Genomic DNA, 19998 nt, shown 5'->3' with positions numbered 1-19998 from the left:
CACCTAATGTAGGAAATGAGTGTTAATATAAAGTGTACAGTAAGGTGGAGTTAATGATGCTACACTACTCTGATTGGTTCACATGCAATAACCAATCTACATCCTTCCCCGTAGAGAGAAAAGATTGTTAGACAAGTGTTAAACACACGCAGTTAAACGTACTCGCCATAACTGTCAGGTGGTCTACTAATGCGACCCGAACGCCTACGGACAAACCCCTCTCCACCTGTACCAGAAAAGTTAGTGGGGGCGGGAGGCAGGGAACCACAAAAGGAGAAAGCAGCCGGGGACACTTGAGGGGACCGGCGGGGTGAGCATGCGGGAATGTTATCGTGGGTGGATGGGGTAACAGACCGTGGTGGAGAGTGCAAGCTGGGACTAGGGAGAACATGAGCAGCAGAGGGTTTAAACGGCAGAGGCGATGCATATGGATCGGCAGGAGGTGGTCGAGGTTCGTTCACAAGCAAGAGATGTTGACGGCTGTGGCTGTACAGAACACCATCGGCGTTGACAAGGAAGGAACGGGGCTCCTTGGACGGGCCGACAACGAAACCCAGACGGGTATGTCCCACAGCAGTCTGCAAATGGACCACTTGACCCTACAATAGCGGCTTCAGTGGTTTGCTGGACTTGTCATAGGAGCCCTTCTGAATGTTGTGTTTCTCCTGAATGCGCTGCTGGACCGCAGTGGGTTTAAACACCTGTGGCTTCAGCTGTTGCTGGGCAACAGGTAGTGGAGGCCGTGTTGTATGAGACATCAGCTGTTGAGTGGGAGAGCCCAGGACCCCATCCCTGGAAATGTTTCTCAGGTTTAAGAGGTCGAGGTAGACATGAGACTTGGCAAGGTGAGAGTGTTCCATCTCCTGACGGCACGTTCAGCGAGGCCGTTGGATTGGAGGTATTCAGGGCTGCTGGTGACATGGTGAAAGTTCCATCGTCCGGCAAAGTGTTTGAATGCGTGGCTGGTGAATTGTCTTCCGTTGTCAGTTTGCAGACGAACTGGTGCGCCGAACACAGAAAAATGTCTCTGAAGATTTTGTATAACCATGTCGGATATGATGGTGGGCAGTAAATCGAGCTCGAACCAGTTGGAGTAGGAGTCGACTAGGACTATGTAGCGTTTATCGTGCCATTCAAAAATGTCCACTGCAAGAGCTGTCCAAGGCAGTGCTGGTGGGGGTTGTTGTAGCAGTGGCTGTTTCTGTTGGTGTGGTGCCAAACTGTTGCAGATGAGGCAGGATGCTGTTCTGTCACGTATGTACTTGGACATCCCAGGCCAGCAGAACATGCTCTGTGCGTGGCCTTGGTGGCCGTTGTGTACCTCTTTATAGTATTCATCTTGCAAGGATGATGGGATCACGACTTTGTGACCCTTGACAATGACACCATCCTGTATTACCAACTCATCATGAACTAGGAAGAACGGCTGTACCTCCAGTGGTGTGCTGGATTGTTTTTCTGGCCAGCCTCTTTTGATAATGGAGGAGAGCAGCTGTAGAGTCCCATCAGCGGCTGTGTGTTCATACGGGCGACGCAGGAATTCCGTGGGAACGAAGTCGACCTTGAGAACTGTGAGCTCGTCACATTCATAGGGATGTCGTTCACTGGATACACGTGGTGCACGAGAGAGAGTGTCGGCGATGAGCATCTCTTTTCCTTTTTTATAAATGATCTTGAAATCGAATCGCTGGAGCTGCATCATCATGCGCTGCAAACGTGCAGGTGCTGCTTGAATAGGTTTATTCAGGTTGGTCACTAGTGGTTGATGGTCAGACAACAGCTACCAGCTCCTTTTCGATTTGTGCATAGCGCTGTTCGGTGTCCGCCATGGTGCGAGAGGCGTACGAGACAGGTAATACTATGCCGTCGGCAGATGTTTGAAGGCAGGCGGCGCCCAACCCGTATTGTGAGGCATCACAGGTTATTGTGACAGGTCGCTTCAGGTCGAAGTATGTCAAGATAGGAGCGCTGGCCAGCTGTAGTTTTAAAAAGTCAAATACCTGTTGGTGTTGCTGGTACCAGGCCCATTCAGTGTCCTTGCGGGTGAGCTGTCTCAGTGGTGAACTGAGTTCGCTGAGATTGGGTATAAACTTTCCCAGATAGTTGACCGTACCCAGAAAGCATTGGAGGCTGTCTACGTCAACAGGGGCAGGCATTTCGTTGATGGCTGCAGTTTTTTGGGGGCCTGGCTTCAGACCATTGAAAGTGAATACATGTCCGACATAGGTGACTTCTGGAATGCGGAACTTGCATTTCTTGGGGTTGAACTTTAGGTTCATCTTTAGGTTAATCTCGACGCCGGAGCTACAGCACTCGGTGAGAACGGCCTGAAACATCGGGTCTCCGTAGAGGCGACTGCGGAGGCCTCAATAGGCCCGACTATAGGTGAACTGGGGATGGGGACTGGACATTGTGCCTTCCCCCCCAATGTTATGTCTAATCTTTATCTGTGTGCTGCATGGCAAGACAAATTTCACTACACCATTGGGTGTATGTGACAATATATGTCCTTTGTCCTTTGTCCTTTGTGCCCTGTCCGGAATCTGCTTGAGATTGGAGTCATGTTCCGCTATGTCCATGCCATACACCAGGATGTCATCAACAATGATAGCCCACGGGAAGCCTGTGAACAGCTTTTCCATGGTTCTCTGAAAGACTTCACTAGCCGAATTGATACCAAATGGCATTCTGAGACATTTGAATCTGCCAAATGGTGTAGCAAACGTAGTAAGGTTCGAGGACTCGTCATCTAGAGGTATCTGCCAGAACGAGCTTTTTGCATTTAGTACGGAGAACACTGTTGTGCGACCGATTTGGGCTGCAACGTTTTCGATAGTTCTCATCAGATGATTTGGGCGCTTGATGGCTGTGTTTAGGTCTCTTGGGTTGATGCACACTCGGAGCTCATCTTTGCCTTTTTTTTCGTGATGAATATGGTGGAGCCCCAGTCTGTAGGTTCACTGATTTCAGCTAGTACACCCATGGACACCATATTTTTAAGTTCAATCTGGATTCTGTCACGCATGGCATGTGACACGCGGTGAACGGCACGGATGGCTGGGGTCAATGGCAATTTTGTAAGCTTGCCCAGCTTGTCATCGAACAGATCAGGGTAATTTCGAATCGGGTCCTCAGATATAAGTAACTTGTGAATGGAGCGATCGAAAGAGACTGCCCACGAAGATCTTGGGAGTCTGAAAATGTTTGGTCTTGTTGCAGCAGGGGTAGATTAGACGCCGAACTGGAATTGCAGTTCCCACGGGATCTGCAACAAACGGCAAAATGGTTCATCTTCTTGCAATAGTTGCATGGCTTGCAAGATGGCGGTTGTGCAGGAGTGGGTGCCGTCTGTGTATGGCAGCCTGCCCGCAGTCCGTCTCTTCACCTTTTTATTATTTTAAGTCCTGTTAAAAAATGTTAGTGGAGGTCTTTTATGTGGTGGGTGGGGGTGGGGAAGGGGGAAACTTTATTTCTTAGTCCCCTACCTGGTCGGAGAGGCAGCATCCCTCCGAGCTGCTTCTTCGCCCCTTCCTCGTGGCCTACCATCGAGAATGGAGCGGCGTTTCCTGTCGGGACCGGCCGGGACTACAGCTTCGGCGGCAGTGGCGCAGCGCTGGGATAACAACACGGAGCGGGCGATGCCTTACCGGGTCGCTGTGCGGTAAGCTCCAGAGCGCTATGGCCGCCGACTCCCAACATCGCGGAGCTGTGGCTGTGGGCGTCCAGCCACGGGCGGCGCTGGATTTGGAGCGCCGCGGAGCCTGGGATCGAGTTCGCCGGGGTCGGAGCTCCAACCGGCGCGGCCTGAGGACCACGAGTGCCCCGGTCTCCGGGAAGGGGACAGCTGCTCCAGACTTTCCAAGCCTCTGAGGAATGTTTCACCCGACGCCGAAGTTCCATCTTCACGGCAAGAGGGCCCTGAAAATCATCGGACTGGCTGCAAGGCCACAAATGGGCCTCGACCTCGGGTGTTTCACAGAGGAAGAGGACTTAACTTTCTGGTGCCTTTCCCCACAGTGGAAATTTTTGATTCAGCTGTGGGGGGACGTTTGTGTTGAACTCTATAATGTGTTGTGTCCATTTTCTTTTTTTTTTTTAACCTTCTTCTATGGTTTGTATGGAAACTTATTATCTATTTTATGTAAAGCACTTTGGTGTCAATGCGAGTTGACTTAAAACGTGCTATATAAATAAAACTTACTTACTTACTTACTTACTTACTTACTTACTTACTTACTTACTTACTTACTTACTTACTTACTTACTTACTTACTTACTTACTTACTTACTTACTTACTTACTTACTTACTTACTTACTTACTTACTTACTTACTTACTTACTTACTTGCCGTTCGCTGGACAGAATAACCAACCTTTGTTGTGGAAGTAGTTACAGTTAGGACACCTTTGCTGCAGTTCATTCATAAATTAAAGGGCCGAGCACTGGTTCGACCCAGCTGACCCAAACCGTAACGAGGCGGAGGTGATCAGGAAGCTCACCCTTGCATACGGCACCCCCCAAAAGGAGGCAGTGGAAACAGGAAGGCAGCCAGACCTCTTCCGAGATGAGGCTGGTGTGCTACGGGTGTGGGAAGCCCGGGCACTACAAGAGGGAGTGCAGAAACCCAAGTAGAGCAGTGGGGGATAGGACCCCGGTAACGGCCAACCCAGCCCCGGAGGTAACAATAGATGTAAGTGATCTAATTACCTATTTGCAGTCAAAGGCGGGAGGGTCCGGACAGGTAGCCATGGCAACAGGCCAGGGCGCGCCCGTATCCGCACCCCCGGCACCTTTATGACTGCCAGCGAAACAGCCCACATTCCTATGCCCGTTAAAGTATGGCCCATGTGGGAGACCCTGGGTCAAGATGGAGGTCCAGGATGTGGTCGGGAGTTACCTGCTGGACACAGGTGCTTCCAGTACTATTGTCCACATGGACAATCCCCGTACATCCCCTCTATCTAGTGGGGTACCCTATAGTCTTGTCGGTTTTACGGGAAACGAGAAGACGGGGTTTTTCTCTGTTCCCTTGTCCATTCAATTAGGAGCACTCCAGGCGCAGTGGAAATGCGTCCTGATGAGCTGGGAGCAGGAGGGAAAGGGGATACTAGGCGCTGACTTTATAGTGGCCCACCAGGTCCTGGTGGACCTGAGGAACCACTGTTTGTGGGGCATAGCAGGAGAAGGGGCTGAGAGAGAGAAGGAGGTAATGGTCATCGAGAGGGCATCAGAGAGAGGGGCTCTGTGTGTCATGAAGCCCAGAGAGGGGTACGATCTAGAGGTCCTAGTGAGGCAGACCCCGACAGAGTATCGAGGCCATGTTAAGCGAAATTTGGCCGCATTCGCTACTCACAAGCACGACTGTGGAAGGGTCACAGGAACAGAGGTCAGGATAGACGGGGATCCCATGTCCCGACCACAGAAACAGTATAGTTTTCCCCGAGAAGCGGAGGCTGACTTAGAAGTCGCTCTGAGTTCACTGGTTAAGCAAGGCGTTTTGAGGCCCATAGCCACCCACGTGAACTCACCGCTCTGGCCTGTACGGAAGCCAGACAATTCCTGGAGGGCCACGGTAGATTATAGGGTCCTGAATAAGAATATTCCGGCTTGCGCACCAACTGTGGCAGCTGTAGCAGACCTATTAGCGGAAATTCCAGCATCTGCATCTGTATTTACGGTGCTAGACATCTCGTACGGTTTCTGGTCTATCCCGGTCAGGAAGGAAGACCAGTACAAATATGCTTTCACATTCAAGGGGCAGCAATACACATGGAACTGTCTTCCCCAAGGGTTCCACAATAGCCCCAGTATTTTCCACCAATTTATGGCAGAATGTTTAAAGGAATTTAGTGAGCCCCACAAGATCGTCCAGTATGTGGACGATATTTTGCTATTCACGGACACCAGTGAGGAACATGGGCCCCTAGTAAATGAACTGCTGGAGCTGCTCTGTAAGAGCGGTTTAAAAATAAATCCCAAGAAGGCACAGATAGAGTTACAAGAGGTAAAGTTCTTGGGACTGACCCTTAGGGCCGGAGAAAGGGGTATCGATACAGCAAGAAGGCAGGCAGTGCAGGAACTCCCAGTCCCAACGGACGTGGGGGGGGTAAGATCATTTCTGGGAGTCACGGGCTACTGCCGAGACTTTATAGAGGACTATGCCGCGACCGCAACACCTCTACACCGGCTGCTACGCAAAGGGGTAGAGTGGGAGTGGGATGAGCAGTGCGAGTCGGCATTCGTCCATTTGAACTCTGGGTGCCATCGACTACAGGGAGGAATTTTTCCTGGAGGTAGCCGCAAGCAGCGATGGCCTGAGCGCAGTGCTCCTCCAGGAACGGCACGGCAAGTTAAGGCCAGTGGTGTATTCCTCCAGAGTCCTCACAGAGGTAGAAAAGGTCCTATTCAAACTGTGAGCGGCACCTGCTAGCCACATACTGGGCAATGAAGAAGGTACAGGTCTTCATAAGAATGTCCCCCATAACCCTCCTGACCCACCATACCCCAACCCAGATGCTGCTGGACGGTCAGATTAAGGATGGGACCGTTAGCAGTGCGAGCATCACTCGCTGGACCCTTCTCCTTTCCCAAATGGCCTTCCGGGTTGAGAGGCTATGTGAGCCCAAGCTCGCAGCCAATTTGGTGTACCCAGGGGAGCCACACCGTTGCTCGTTGGAAGGGGTATGGGAGGTGGACTTTGGGCTTAGAGCAGTGTTACATCCCACGGGTAGGGAAATATACGTGGACGGGTCCAGTTTCGTGTCCGAGGGCATACGGCTCACGGGCTGTGGGATCTGGGACCCCGAGACAGAGATAGCCCTAGCTCTTAAACTCCCACATACGTTAAGCGCCCAGCAGGCCGAGCTGGCGGCGGTAATGTACGTGGTGACCCATCCCGAGCGTTTCCCCACTCCATACACCATATGTTCACATGCAATTCCTGCACGGAATATCTGGCCATCTGGTCCCGCCGAGGGTACACCTCATCGGACGGGAAGCCCCTGACCACTAAACCCCTATTAGAGAGGATTGTAGCAGCCATAGGGAAGGGCGGGGATAGATATATCCATAAGGTGAAGGCCCATTCCAAAACGGAGCCACGGGGAAAGAGAAATCAGAGGGCGGATGGCTTGGCCAGGGAAGGAGCCAGGAGTGTGAAAGCATGGGACCCCTATGAGGAAGGACAGGTAGCTGCAGCCAGGGAGCAGCCTCGAGAAAAGGAGAGTGCGGGAGTGGTTTTGGCCCCGGACCTGACCACGGTCCAGGCACAAGACCCTATTTTAAAGGCTGCCTCAGCAGCCATTTGCAGGCAGGTGAAAATAGAGGGACCGTATGGGGATAAAGACATGTCAGTAAAGGAAGGCATGTTATTCAAGGGAGATAAGTGGGTAGTGCCTTCCCTGTACAGAAGGGAATTTTTAAAACTAGCCCATGAGGGTCCAGGGGCAGGTCACCCCGGGCCAGAGACCACATGGCAGCGAGTAGAGATGGCAGGATGGTGGCCAGGGCTCAGGGAAGACGTTCGCGACTTTTGCGCAAGCTGTCTGGTTTGCGCAGCAAACAACCCAGGCCCCCAGAAAAGGAAGGTTTCTATGGGACACATCAGGAGGGTGGAGGGGCCATGGCAGTCGATTCAAATCGACTACATCGGACCCCTTCCAACCGCTCAAGGGGGTTACAAGTACTGCTTAGTCCTTGTGGATGTGTTCTCAAAATGGGTAGAGGCCTTCCCTTGCAGAGCAGCCACCGCTATGGGTACGGCAAAAATCCTGGTTAGGGAGGTGTTCACCAGGTGGGGACTCCCACAGTTCGTGGAGTCAGATCAGGGGAGCCATTTCACGGGACAGGTCATGCAGTCCACCCTTAGAATACTGGGCATCAAGGCCAAGTGGCATGTGGCCTACCACCCCCAGTCCTCAGGTCCGGTAGAGCGGTTGAACCGGACAATAAAGGAAAGGATAAGGAAGGAAACAGGGGACTCACCGAACCGGTGGGTGGAGGTTTTACTCCTGGTCCTTACGGGCATTCGGGCCAGCCAGTCCAGGAGTACGGGGTACTCTCCCCATGAGCTTATGATGGGCCTGGTCATGAGATCGCCCATGCACGTTATGGTCCCAGCCCTAACAGAGGGACAGCTCAGGGAAGTGAACCGGGACAAGTTCGCCAAGAAGCTATTTGAACAACTTAGGCAGGTTCACTGGCAGGCAGCCAGAAACATGGGGGCCCAGCACCAAAGAAACAAGCTACTGCTGGAGCCTCTTAGGCATTGCGAGTGGGCAGTGGGGGACAAGGTAATGGTCAGGAGATATGCTAGGGTAGGGGTGTTCGAACCCTTGTATGCAGGCCCATACAACATAGTGGACAAGGCCAGTCCCATGGTATATGCCATTCAGCTTCCCCGTAGAGTCAAATGGTTCCACATCAACCAGTGTAAATTGTTCGACCCCACAAGGGCAGGGAAAAGTAAGAAAGGGGTACAAGGGAAGGCCTCTTTCCGATCACCACTGTGTATTTTTTTAAACGACCATCTCTGCTAGCAGTATCAGATGAGAACCAGAGGTGATCGAAAGGCGCTGTATCAATGAAAACACTGGCGCATTGTTTACTCAGGCCTATACACCACCACCAACTCTGCCCTCGACCTCTGTCGATGACCTTGTGGATGGTTTTAGCTCCAATGTTATGACTCTTATGGATGCTATTGCACCACTAAAGACCAAGGTTTTATCTGGATGGGAAAAGTCACCATGGAGAAATGCCACAGCAGTGAGATCCCAAAGAACAAAGTGTAGACAGGCCGAACGTAGGTGGCGAAAAACCAAACTACAGGTCCACTACGACATCTACAAAGACAACCTCCGTATCTATAATCAGGAATTGAAAGGGGCAAGGCAGTCCTTTTTCTCAGAGGTTATCAACAAAAATAATAATTCCCGCACCCTGTTTGCCGTTGTCGATAGACTGACAAACCCCTCATCATCAGTCCCTCCTGAGCTCCTGTCCAGCAAGTCATGCAATGACTTTGCAGATTTCTTCACCGATAAAATTCTGAAGATAAGACAAACAATGTCTAGCTCCACCTCAGGGAACATGGCTTTGTCACCTATGCCTCCAGATTCACTAATGAATCTACAACATTTTAAACTTTTAGATTGTGCATCTCTGACTGAAACTGTTCAACAGCTAAAGTCCACTACCTGCTGTCTTGATCTGCTGCCCACAAGCTTCTTTAAAAATATTTTTAACAGTGTTGCACCAGAAGTACTGAATATAGTAAACACTTCCCTTCAATCGGGGCATTTTCCCGAAGCCTTAAAAACAGCAGTGATCAAGCCCCTATTGAAGAAGCCTAATTTGGATGCCTCAGCTATGAGCAACTACAGGCCCATATCTAATTTAGCATTTTTGGCAAAGATTATTGAAAGGGTAGTTTACCAACAAATTTACTGCTTTATGACCCAAAACAATATTTTTAATGTTTTCCAGTCGGGATTTCGGCCAGATCACAGCACCGAGACTGCACTCACTAAGGTCCTAAACGACATACATCTAAACAGTGATGCATCAAAAGCTTCAGTTTTGGTACTTCTAGATCTCAGTGCTGCTTTTGATACGGTGGACCACAACATACTGCTTGACAGACTGGAGAAGTGGGTGGGACTCTCTGGTTCTGTGCTGGACTGGTTCAAATCTTACTTGAAAGATCGGGATTATTTTGTTTCCCTTGGTAATTTTGAATCAGAACGTACAAAACTCACATGCGGGGTTCCTCAGGGCTCCATTCTTGGACCCATTTTGTTCAACATTTATATGCTCCCCCTAGCTCAGATCATAGAGCATTTTAACATATCCTACCACACTTATGCCGATGACAAACAACTATATATCGCAGTGTCACCACATGACCATAGTCCCCTACACTCACTGAGCCAGTGTGTCAAACATAGCAATGAGTGGATGAACCAGAACTTCCTCCAGCTCAATGCAAATAAGACAGAAATTATTGTCGTTGGTCCCAAAAAAACAAGGCTAGAGGTGAGTGCTCAACTCGACTCAATTGCACTGAAAACCACAGACAAAGCTAGAAACCTTGGTGTAGTTATGGACTCGGATTTGAAATTTAACAGCCATACAAAGACCATTACCAGATCTGCCTATTACCATCTAAAAAATATTGCAAGAATCAAGGGATTTCTGTCCAAAGAAGACACTGAAAAACTTGTTCATGCATATATTTTTGGTAGGTTAGATTATTGTAATGGCATCTTTATAGGTCTCAATAAAAAATCAATTAAACAACTGCAGCTTATCCAAAATGCCGCTGCCAGAGTCTTGACCAACACCAAGAAAATGGACCACATTACACCTGTCCTTAAATCTTTGCACTGGCTCCCTGTGTGTAAGAGGATAGATTTTAAAATTCTGTTACTGACCTACAAGGCACTGAATGGTCTAGGTCCAAAATACATCTCTGACCTACTTGTTGTATATGAGGCGCCTAGACTCCTCAGGTCTTCAGGGACAGGTTTACTCTGTGTTCCCAGGGTCAGAACTAAAAAGGCTGAAGCAGCATTCGGTTTTTATGCTCCACACCTGTGGAACAAGCTCCCTGAACACCTGAGGTGTGCACAGACTGTAAGCGCATTTAAATCAGGCCTAAAAACACTGTTGTTTACTATAGCTTGTCCATAACCCGACATGCAGGTAATCTTAACCGTCTAATTTTAACCCTTTTATGTGCTTTTTAAAAATCGTTTTATTGTTTCATTGACGTTGTTTTATTATTCATACATTTGTCGTATTGCTTATTTTGCAATTTTTAATTATTGACTATTTTATTTTTTCTTTCCTGTAAAGCACCTTGAATTGCTGTTTGAATTGTGCTATACAAATAAATGTGCCTTGCCTTGCCTTGCCTACATGTCAGGGAACAGGATCAAGAACAGACCCGGGTTGATGTGGAAACCGTAGGGGAGCCAGGCGAGTCCACAGGTAGTCAGCCTGAAGTAGCCGGCTGTGTCCCAGGGCAAGGACTGGAAGCAGCGGGGAAGGATGCTGACTCCAGCCCTCCGCAGGCAGGTACCATAGACTGCCTAAGAGAGGCAGAACTAGCAGAAGCAGAGGAGATGGAGGTATCACCTCTTGTGTGGGAACCCCCGGTCAGACGTAGGTGTAACAGGGTCACTAAACCCCCAGTAAGATGGTCCCCATCCCTAATTAAACCTAGGGCTAGGGCCATCCACAGGAGGGCCGGGAAGGAGAGTGGCCGAAACAGGGCACTACGGAGTGCGGCTGGAGGGAGCCCAGTCTCCACAGGGAACGTAGGGGTATCTCGAAACCCCGTAGTGCAAAGGGAGGTGAGGGGCAGTCAGGCCCCTCGACAGGAGGAGTTCTGGCCTGCACGGGTGGGCCCACCAGAGGGGTGGCCCCAGCGTGACGGGGACCAGTTATGAGTTGGCCACCCGGAGACGGGTGGCGTTGTATATAGCATTGGTTTGTGTGTAAGTAGATGTAGTTAGCGTAATTAGATATAGGGTTTTGTATAGCTACAGGGGAGTACAGGGAAAGACAGTACGGGATCGAAGGGATGTGCTGTGGGAAAGTAGACCACAACAGACAAAATCAAAACCCCAAATGCCATTTTAGGCGGATAGCTTTGTGGAGGCAAGGAGGTGTTTTGCTTTGTTTTCCAGATGGGTAGCCCCACCGTATGGATGATGGCAATGATGTGCCTCCGGATGTGCGTGGCGCGTCGCGGGGACACGGAGGAGTCCATCGTATATGGGTGCTCAGGGGACAGAGCACCCCTCGTGTCTACTGGGCAAGGAAACCTGGTAGCGGATAGCCAGGCCGGATACTCCCATGAGGGGAGATGGCCTGTGTGGCTGGGGTCGAACTCGACCAGGTTCTCCAGCCACAGGAGCTTCGCCTACGGGGAAGCATCCATACCCTGTGCCGAGATACAGGTGGCTACTGACCGGGTTAGGGTGACTGAGGGCAGGCGGGTGTGTTTAACCTGTAAGGGGGACGTTCCTTTGGGGAGATGGTGGTGGCTCAGAAAGCTGAGCTCGGACATGAGGGATCGATCCTCGGACTGGGAAAGACTGGACAATGATACCTACCGGACCATCATGGGGTCACCGGGAGTGATCATTGTATGTTGGGACAAATGGTGGGCCTATGACCAGGGGCTTTATTTATGTCTATGGGGGTCTGCCAAGGTGTGTCCGGTAGGGGCATCAATCACCTTCGTCAAGTGGTGGCAGGACCCCGGGAACGGGATAGATTGGGACCGCAGTGGGCAGGCATGTGTGGCCCCTAGACCTGGAATGACAGTAAAAGCCACCGAATTGCTGGTTCAGGTGAAGAAGCCCCTACCCACAGCCCAACCGATCGACCCTCACAACTGTCCAACCAGCACCAAAGGGCCGGAGAATGGGTTAGCACTTGTCCCAACCAAGAAGGTGCTGTACCAGGGAGTGCATTACGCTGTGGCCTCAGTAATATTAAATTTGACTGAAGTGCGGTTACCCGCATGGTGCCCCCGCGAGACGGAATTATTATATCAGGCCCTGCTAAAAGACATGTTCCAGAAATTCCACAACCTGGATTTCGGGGACATAGACATAGAAGAGATGTACCGCGGGGGAGGGGATTTCACTTTGGGGTCCGGTAGGCAAAGACGAGGGGTGGTTAACGACGGGTTTACAGCATTTAACACGGGGATGTCTATTATTAATAGCATGGACAACGTAGAACTGGACTTGCAGATCAATCAGTTGAAGGGCCAGTTATGAAAGGTTCTGGGGGAGGAAAATGCGGTGGTAGGATCGGGGCTGCACGAAGAGGTGGCAATGACTCTACAGGCAATGACTCTACATCTAAAAGAAATCATAGCACAATTGGAGACACATGCAAAAACGATAAACGCTTTGATTAAAGAGGACCGGAATGCGTCCGATCAGGCTGCACAGAATGAGGTGTGTGGGCTGTATGGTGCGTGGTTGTTGGGGGAGGGGAGGAGCAACCTGGAAGACCTGAGGCAAGGTGGGTCCCCTCCTGGATAAGCAACCAGCACCTAGCAGCGCTACACCCTTATAACAGCACTTTGAGTCCTTGTCAGCTTCGTGTGGCCTCCGAGGCCTACCCGGTACCGGTGGATTGCGGAAAATCCAATCACACCATAATGGGAGTGGTCGTAAGAATCCCGGTGATGGGAACCTCGGCACGACCAGCTCCTCTGTACCGAGTGGAGAACGTGGGAGTTGTTCGTGGGGGGGTGCATATTCGCTACGGGAAGGTCCCGCCCTATGTCATAGTGAGGGAGCAAGCTGTGACAGGCATTGACCTTTTGGGTTGTCGGAGCCGGGGAGCACAGGTAATCCTGTGTCTCCAGCACATGGGCGCTGAGGCTAGGCCTCAGTGTGGGTTCAGGGCTGTTGGGGTACAGCCTATAAACTGCACCATGGAGGCAGACCATGTCCCTCCACAGGTGGCGTATATAGGCAGTGGGACGTACCAGCGGTATCAGCACGGATCACAGCTGTGGTGCCCGATACCGCACAGCAGCTTTTGTTTTAAACCCAGGGCAGAAGTCCATGTGGCACAGCAGCGAATATTACCCATCCCGGAACCTTCTTCGGTTCACCACTCGGTACGAGAAAATGTAACTGACTTATTTAACTATGTGGCCCATTTCGGGTATGATATTCCCCCAGTGAAGGAAAAATTTAAAAAGTTGCTGGTGGCGGTCAAGTTGTCGCACAAACACTTCTTCTCCCTGGAACAAAAGACACTGGATATCGCCAGGGAGATCAAAGAGATCAAGTCTCCACATTGGTGGGACCTGGAGTCCTGGATCATAGTTCCAGAATGGGTCCGCATCGTGTCCCATGTTCTGATCATCTGCCAGATGATAATTGTGCTGTATTTGCTATGCATTAATTGCAAATTTAAAAGGCGGAGGAGGATGGCCAAATTACAACAGCTGGTAAATCGAGCCGCCTGACGTCACCGTAACGACACCTCGTCATTGTAAAATGTCTGTACTCTATTGCAATGGTTTCGTACATATGTTGTAATCCCTGCATTTTCAGGGAATGGTCGTGAGGGTACTGTATGGTTTGTGGGATTGATGTAAAGTAAAAGGTGTATAGTGTAAGTTAATGTGCTTCGAGGGCCTAGTTTAGCAATTAAGGGGGCTTTCGGGGTACATAATTTCACCTTCTCACCAGGAGTGTTTACAGCTCTTGAGGCTGGAGGATTGCCCACTAACTTTGTCAATCGATACGGTCCGTGCAAGCCTGGACGTATCGTAGGGGCATGTAAGTTATTGGAGCAAATCCTTCAAAATAATGGAAGAACTCGGATAAGGACATGGACATTTTAAAAAGACAGATTTGCTGGCTGCAACGGAAAAAAAACCCCAATCCACAGAAAGAATCAGTTTCAAGTTTCAAACCTGTCTGGCCTGTGGACTTGGGCATCACACAACTATGCGAATGGTGTGGGCAGGAAAGGCTGAGACGGAGATAACGAGATTATCTTGGAAACACAAAGGAAGGTACCAAGTTTCAGCAGACGGTGGTAAACAGGCCAGCAGCAAGCACAATCACCATCTTGGATGACCCATCCATCAGGACAATGGGAGCCCATGTAGGCAATGGGATAACGATCAGGCTGAGGGATCATGACATCAGCAAACTCCTTATCATCGGAAGCCTATTGTTCATGCCAGATCGAAACTGGGAATCATCAAAAGAACCCTTTTATCCAGAGGATCACCTGGGGGTTTCAAAGGAAGCTCAGGTATAAAAACAGGAGTCAAGCCAGAACTCGCTCTCTTTCTGCTCTGCTGGACGGCTCGTGAGCCTGCATCGACCTAGCTGTAAGTATCCTAGTGACCTGGTGAAGTTCCCGAAATAGGATAGAGGTTGAGAGAAGAAAGGGAAAGGGGGGTAAAATTGTGTAAAGTAAGTTTTACGACGTGCCCGATAGTTTTCCGTCCATAGTCTTAGTTTAAAGCACAAGTTTAGCCACGTATTATGTAGTGTTGGTGAGATTCGATTTCTCATTGTTTAATAAAGCCTGTAAATTTTAGACTTGCTTTGAGTCCATCTTGGTTTCTGTTTTCTCTCATCAGCACACTCTGGTCAATTCAACCTTTTATCATATCCCACCATAATTCCGAGGTCTAGAACCTAGGGGAATCCCTTTTGTTGTATTCTCTCTCTCTTGGAAACCGCTCGAGTGGAGTGGTGGCCGTTTGACCCTCCGACAAGGGAGAGAATAACTCGGGCAGTTGGGCCCGAAGTGGAGTAAAGGGAAACGAAATTCCTACGCTGATGAAGGCTGTCATGGCAGTGAAGCACTCATTCAGGTTGGCCACAGACTCCCGGAATACGGACCAGTCCAATGATTCAAAACAGTCGTGACGGATGTCATCGCTTTCTGCAGTCCCGATCTGAACAACTTTCTGTCAGTTTTTGCAGAAGATTTACTTTATTGGCTAAACGGCTGCAATATGTGATGCTGGTTCATAAAGACTTATATCTCCCTTTCTTCAAATTCTATACATTCAGAAAACATTCTTTTTTTACTTTCCCTTACATTGAATCAATGGCACATGTTTTCCTCTTAAACCAAATACCCACATTTGAGAGGCTGTAAGACAGGGCCTTGAGTATATACGAGCAATTACCCGAACAGTCTGTGACCCAGAGCACTGTGGCCATAGCGCTATATTTAAACCCCATAGCGCTGCAGCCGACAGCTCTTTGTTTAAATTCACACGTGTTAAGCCGACAGCGCTGTGTGTATTACCTTTACGCGCTAAGTCTGTAGCACTGTGTGTATTGTTTTACTCGGCAGTCTGTGGCTGATAACGCTTTCTTCCAAAGAGGTGGGGGGGGGGGGGGGGGGCTCACCCGGATGCAGTCCCCTGCAATTGGTTATAGTTTGAATTTGGGAGCAGCGCAATTGACCAGGACTTACCGGCGGTTATTTCAACACCTGATTTCTCACCTGTACAAAGGCAAGCGCCAGTGGGCCAGAAGTTAGTTCAAGTTCATGTACGAGAGGGGTTCACCGATGGGCTAGGTCGCGATCTGTGCCACACATGGAGAGAGAGAGAGAGCGATAGAGGGAGAGAGATAGGAGAGAGAGACAGAGACAGAGGGGGGGGGAGAGAGAGACGGACAGAGAGAGAGAGAGAGAGAGAGAGAGACAGAGAGAGAGACAGACAGACAGAGACAGAGAGACAGCGAGACAGACAGACAGAGACAGAGAGTGAAAGACAGAGAGAGAGAGACGGACAGAGAGAGAGACAGACAGAGAGAGACAGAGAGAGAGAGACGGACAGTGAGAGAGAGAGAGATTGAGAGAGACAGCGAGACAGACAGACAGAGAGAGGGAGAGAGAGAGAGAAAGAGAGGGGAGAGAGAGAAACTGGAGAGATACAGAGAGAGAGAGAGAGAGAGAGAGGGAGAGAGAGAGAGAGAGAGAGAGAGGTGTTGCTGTAAAACGGACCCCGCGCATACCAAGCCAAGTATTCGCTTTGTTTTCTCTCTTGCCAATAAATCTGATGTGTTCGTGTACGAGAGGGGTTGACCTAAGGGCTGAGTGCCGATCAGTGCCACGGATGGAGGCACAGAGAGAGGAGGTGTGATGCTGTAAACCGGTTCCCTGTACGTACAGAGACAAGTATTGTTTTTGTCCTCTCGCTAATAAAACTGATTTGAAACAACAGACGAATGAGCCTTTTGGCTCTTCTACTAGTCAGATCCTTGAACTTGTTCCCTGCCTTCAGGGCCCGGTGCTGACTGGCATTTATATTACACCTTCCCCATGAAGCTTTAGTTTAGTTTAGTTTAATATTGTTACGTTCACCAAGATACAGTGGAAAGCTTTTGTTTGCGTGCTATCAGGTCAAAAAAAAGACTAGACATGAATACAATCACGCTGTCCACAGTTCAAAGCGGGTACCGTAGGGGCAGAGGCCAGTGGTGTGCAAGGTGCGGCTTGGGGCGGCAGCTGAGGAAAGGTAGCTCGGCCAGGCCGTGGGCGAACTGGCACTTGTCACCGCTGCGGCCCATCGCTGCGGCGTGTTCCTCTGGAGTTGGAGCGGGGTGTGGCTGGAGTTGGCGCTTCTCCGCACTGGCTGTGGGCCTGGGCGGGGATGGGACACTCGAGTGGGGTCGGGGGAACCAGGAAACGTCCAGTGGCTGTTCGGCAGCGCTTGCGGCGCCAGGAACACGGGTTCGATCCTGGCTGCGGATGTGACGCGGTTCTGTGTGCGTGCAGCTGCCGAGAGCCGGTCCAGTCTCCCCCCCCCGTATCTGCCCCCTCTATCTGCCCCCTGACAAATACAAACTTGAAAAAAGACAACAAATCAGACCCAAACTATACTCACTAAATCTACAGCGCTTCGTGGGATTTTTAATTACAGCGATGACCTTTGACAAATCCCATGATTCCTTGCGTTTCTCGGAATACCAAACTCGATTATTAGATATGAATTTCCAAAAATGGAATGGTTCTGGCATGGTTATGTAATTGTATAGAACCATGCAGTTTATCCTGTTTCCAACATTCCCCATGCTCACATAACATCACAAACTTAATCTCTAACCTTGTGCCTCCATAGCTGCCATCTGTCACATACCTTACCTGAAGGAAATTCCTTCATTTATAAATGCTATGTACGGGCTGGTGTGAGGTAAATGCTGGTATCACTTCTCAATTGCTGGTAACTGATTCTAACCAGTCAAAACCGCCCAGGCATTGTTCCTGTTTCACATGTAAAATCCATATTTAGCAAATAGATTAAAGATTAGGATTTCGCTCAAAACTTCAACACATTCTACGCCACCTCAGGTACCGACCACCCCACCAATGAGTGGATCTACAGGAGGCACTGCCTCAAAATGGCACCAATATTATCAAGGACCCACACCACCCTGACCACGCTTGCATTTTACTCCTGGCCTTCAGGAAGAGGGCATAAGAGTCTGAACATCTTGCCCCCTATGTTCAGGAAGAGCTTCTTCCCAACAACCATCAGGCTCTTGATCATTACACAACACTAATCTCAACTATGGGGTGGGAGATTGCTACCTTCACGTGGTCCACCCTGTTTCGACTAATGCAATCAACCTGATGTGCACAAACATAAATAGAACAAGTTGACCTACAACGTTCGGGTGTGCACGCCATATGCAAGAAGAAGAAGAATCTCAACTATGGACTGTCTTTGTTTGCACTGAAGACTGGGTTTTTTTTTTTGCACTAGTATTGGAGTTATTAATTTATTTCATTTTAATTAGTAATATATATTCTGTGTTCATGCTGTTTACGGCTGTTATGCTGCCAGACATACGAATGTACGGTAATTGTTCTGCTGTCAGTACATGCAACAATGTCAACTCTCTTGACTCTTGTTCCCCACATTCAGTTCTCAGTTTGCGTTGAGTTAAAAGAAAGACTTATGTAACAGTATGTATTTATGAGAGAGTTAGATATGGCTCTTCGGGCTAACGGAATCAAGGGATATGGGGAGAAAGTAGGAACAGGGTACTGATTTTGGATGATCAGCCAATAGACAATAGACAATAGGTGCAGGAGTAGGCCATTCGGCCCTTCGAGCCAGCACCGCCATTCAATGTGATCGTGGCTGATCATCCCCAATCAGTACCCCGTTCCTGCCTTCTCCCCATATCCCCTGATTCTGCTATCTTTAAGAGAGCGATTTAGCTCTCTCTTGAAAGTATCCAGAGAACTGGCCTCCACCGCCCTCTGAGGCAGAGAATTCCACAGCCTCACAACTCTCTGTGTGAAAAAGTGTTTCCTCATCTCTTACTCCTTATTCTTAAACTGTGGCCCCAGGTTCTGGACTCCACCAACATCAGGAACATGTTTTCTGCTTCTAGCGTGTCCAAACCCTTAATAATCATGTGTTTCAATAAGATAACCTCTCATCCTTCTAAACTCCAGAGAATACAAGCCCAGCCACTCCATTCTCTCAGCATATGACAGTCCCGTCATCCCGGGAATTAACCTTGTGAACCTATGCTGCACTCCCTCACTAGCAAGAATGTCCTTCCTCAAATTAGGGGACCAAAACTGCACACAATACTCCAGATGTGGTCTCATTAGGGCCCTATACAACTGCAGAAGGACCTATTTGCTCCAATACTTAACTCGTCATGTTATGAAAGCCAGCATGCCATTCGCTTTCTTCACTGCCTGCTGTACCTGCATGCTTACTTTCATTGACTGATGAACAGAACAAGGACCCCCAGATCCTGTTGTACTTCCCCTTTTCCCAACTTGACACCATTTAGATAATAATCTGCCTTCCTGGTTTTCCTACTAAAGTGGATAACCTCACTTTTATCCACATTAAAATGCATCTGCCATGCATCTGGCCACCCATCCAACCTGTCCAAGTCACCCTGCATTCTCATAGCATCCTACTCACAGTTCACTCTGCCACCCAGCTTTGTGTCATCTGCAAATTTGATAATGATCATATTGAATGGTGATTCTGGCTCATTCGGTCAAATGACCTACCCCTGCATCTATTTTCTATGTTTCTATGTTTCACAGTAAAGGGCCTGTCCCACTTAAGCGATTTTCTCGGCGACAGCCTGTTGCCTGAATGGTCGTAGGTTGTCGTAGGTGGGTGGCCCTAGTCGCGAGGAATTGTGTCGTCGGTTGATGTAGCTTGTCAGAGCTTGACATCGACTAGGGGGTAGCTTGTCATAGACATTGTCGTAGGGTGGGTCCGGAGAATTCGGTTTTACGCCATCCCGCTACGACTGTCGCCGGCAGTTGCCTAAAAATCGGCTAAGTGGGACAGGCCCTTAACTTTCATGACCCTCTCAGGATATCTCAAAGTGCTTTGCAGCCCATAGTGTGCTTCAGAATTGTCGGCACCGCTGGAAGAGAGAGTCATAGTGACATACACCATGGAATCAAGCCCTTCAGCCCATCAAGGC

The 19998-nt window shown here is 49.5% G+C and overlaps 1 long non-coding RNA gene across 1 annotated transcript; it reads right to left on the bottom strand.

The window, feature by feature from the left end:
• Positions 1 to 940: 940 nt before the first annotated feature.
• LOC116991550 lies at positions 941 to 19177 on the bottom strand. Its single transcript, XR_004416824.1, has 3 exons — positions 19167 to 19177; positions 6665 to 6669; positions 941 to 974 (listed from the first exon to the last, which is right to left on the bottom strand). It is a non-coding gene; the product is annotated as an uncharacterized LOC116991550 (long non-coding RNA).
• Positions 19178 to 19998: the final 821 nt, after the last annotated feature.

Source organism: Amblyraja radiata, chromosome 34, assembly GCF_010909765.2.
Source record: "Amblyraja radiata isolate CabotCenter1 chromosome 34, sAmbRad1.1.pri, whole genome shotgun sequence".
NCBI classification, from domain to species: Eukaryota; Metazoa; Chordata; class Chondrichthyes; order Rajiformes; family Rajidae; genus Amblyraja; species Amblyraja radiata.
This window is presented reverse-complemented; position numbering and strand designations above follow the sequence as displayed.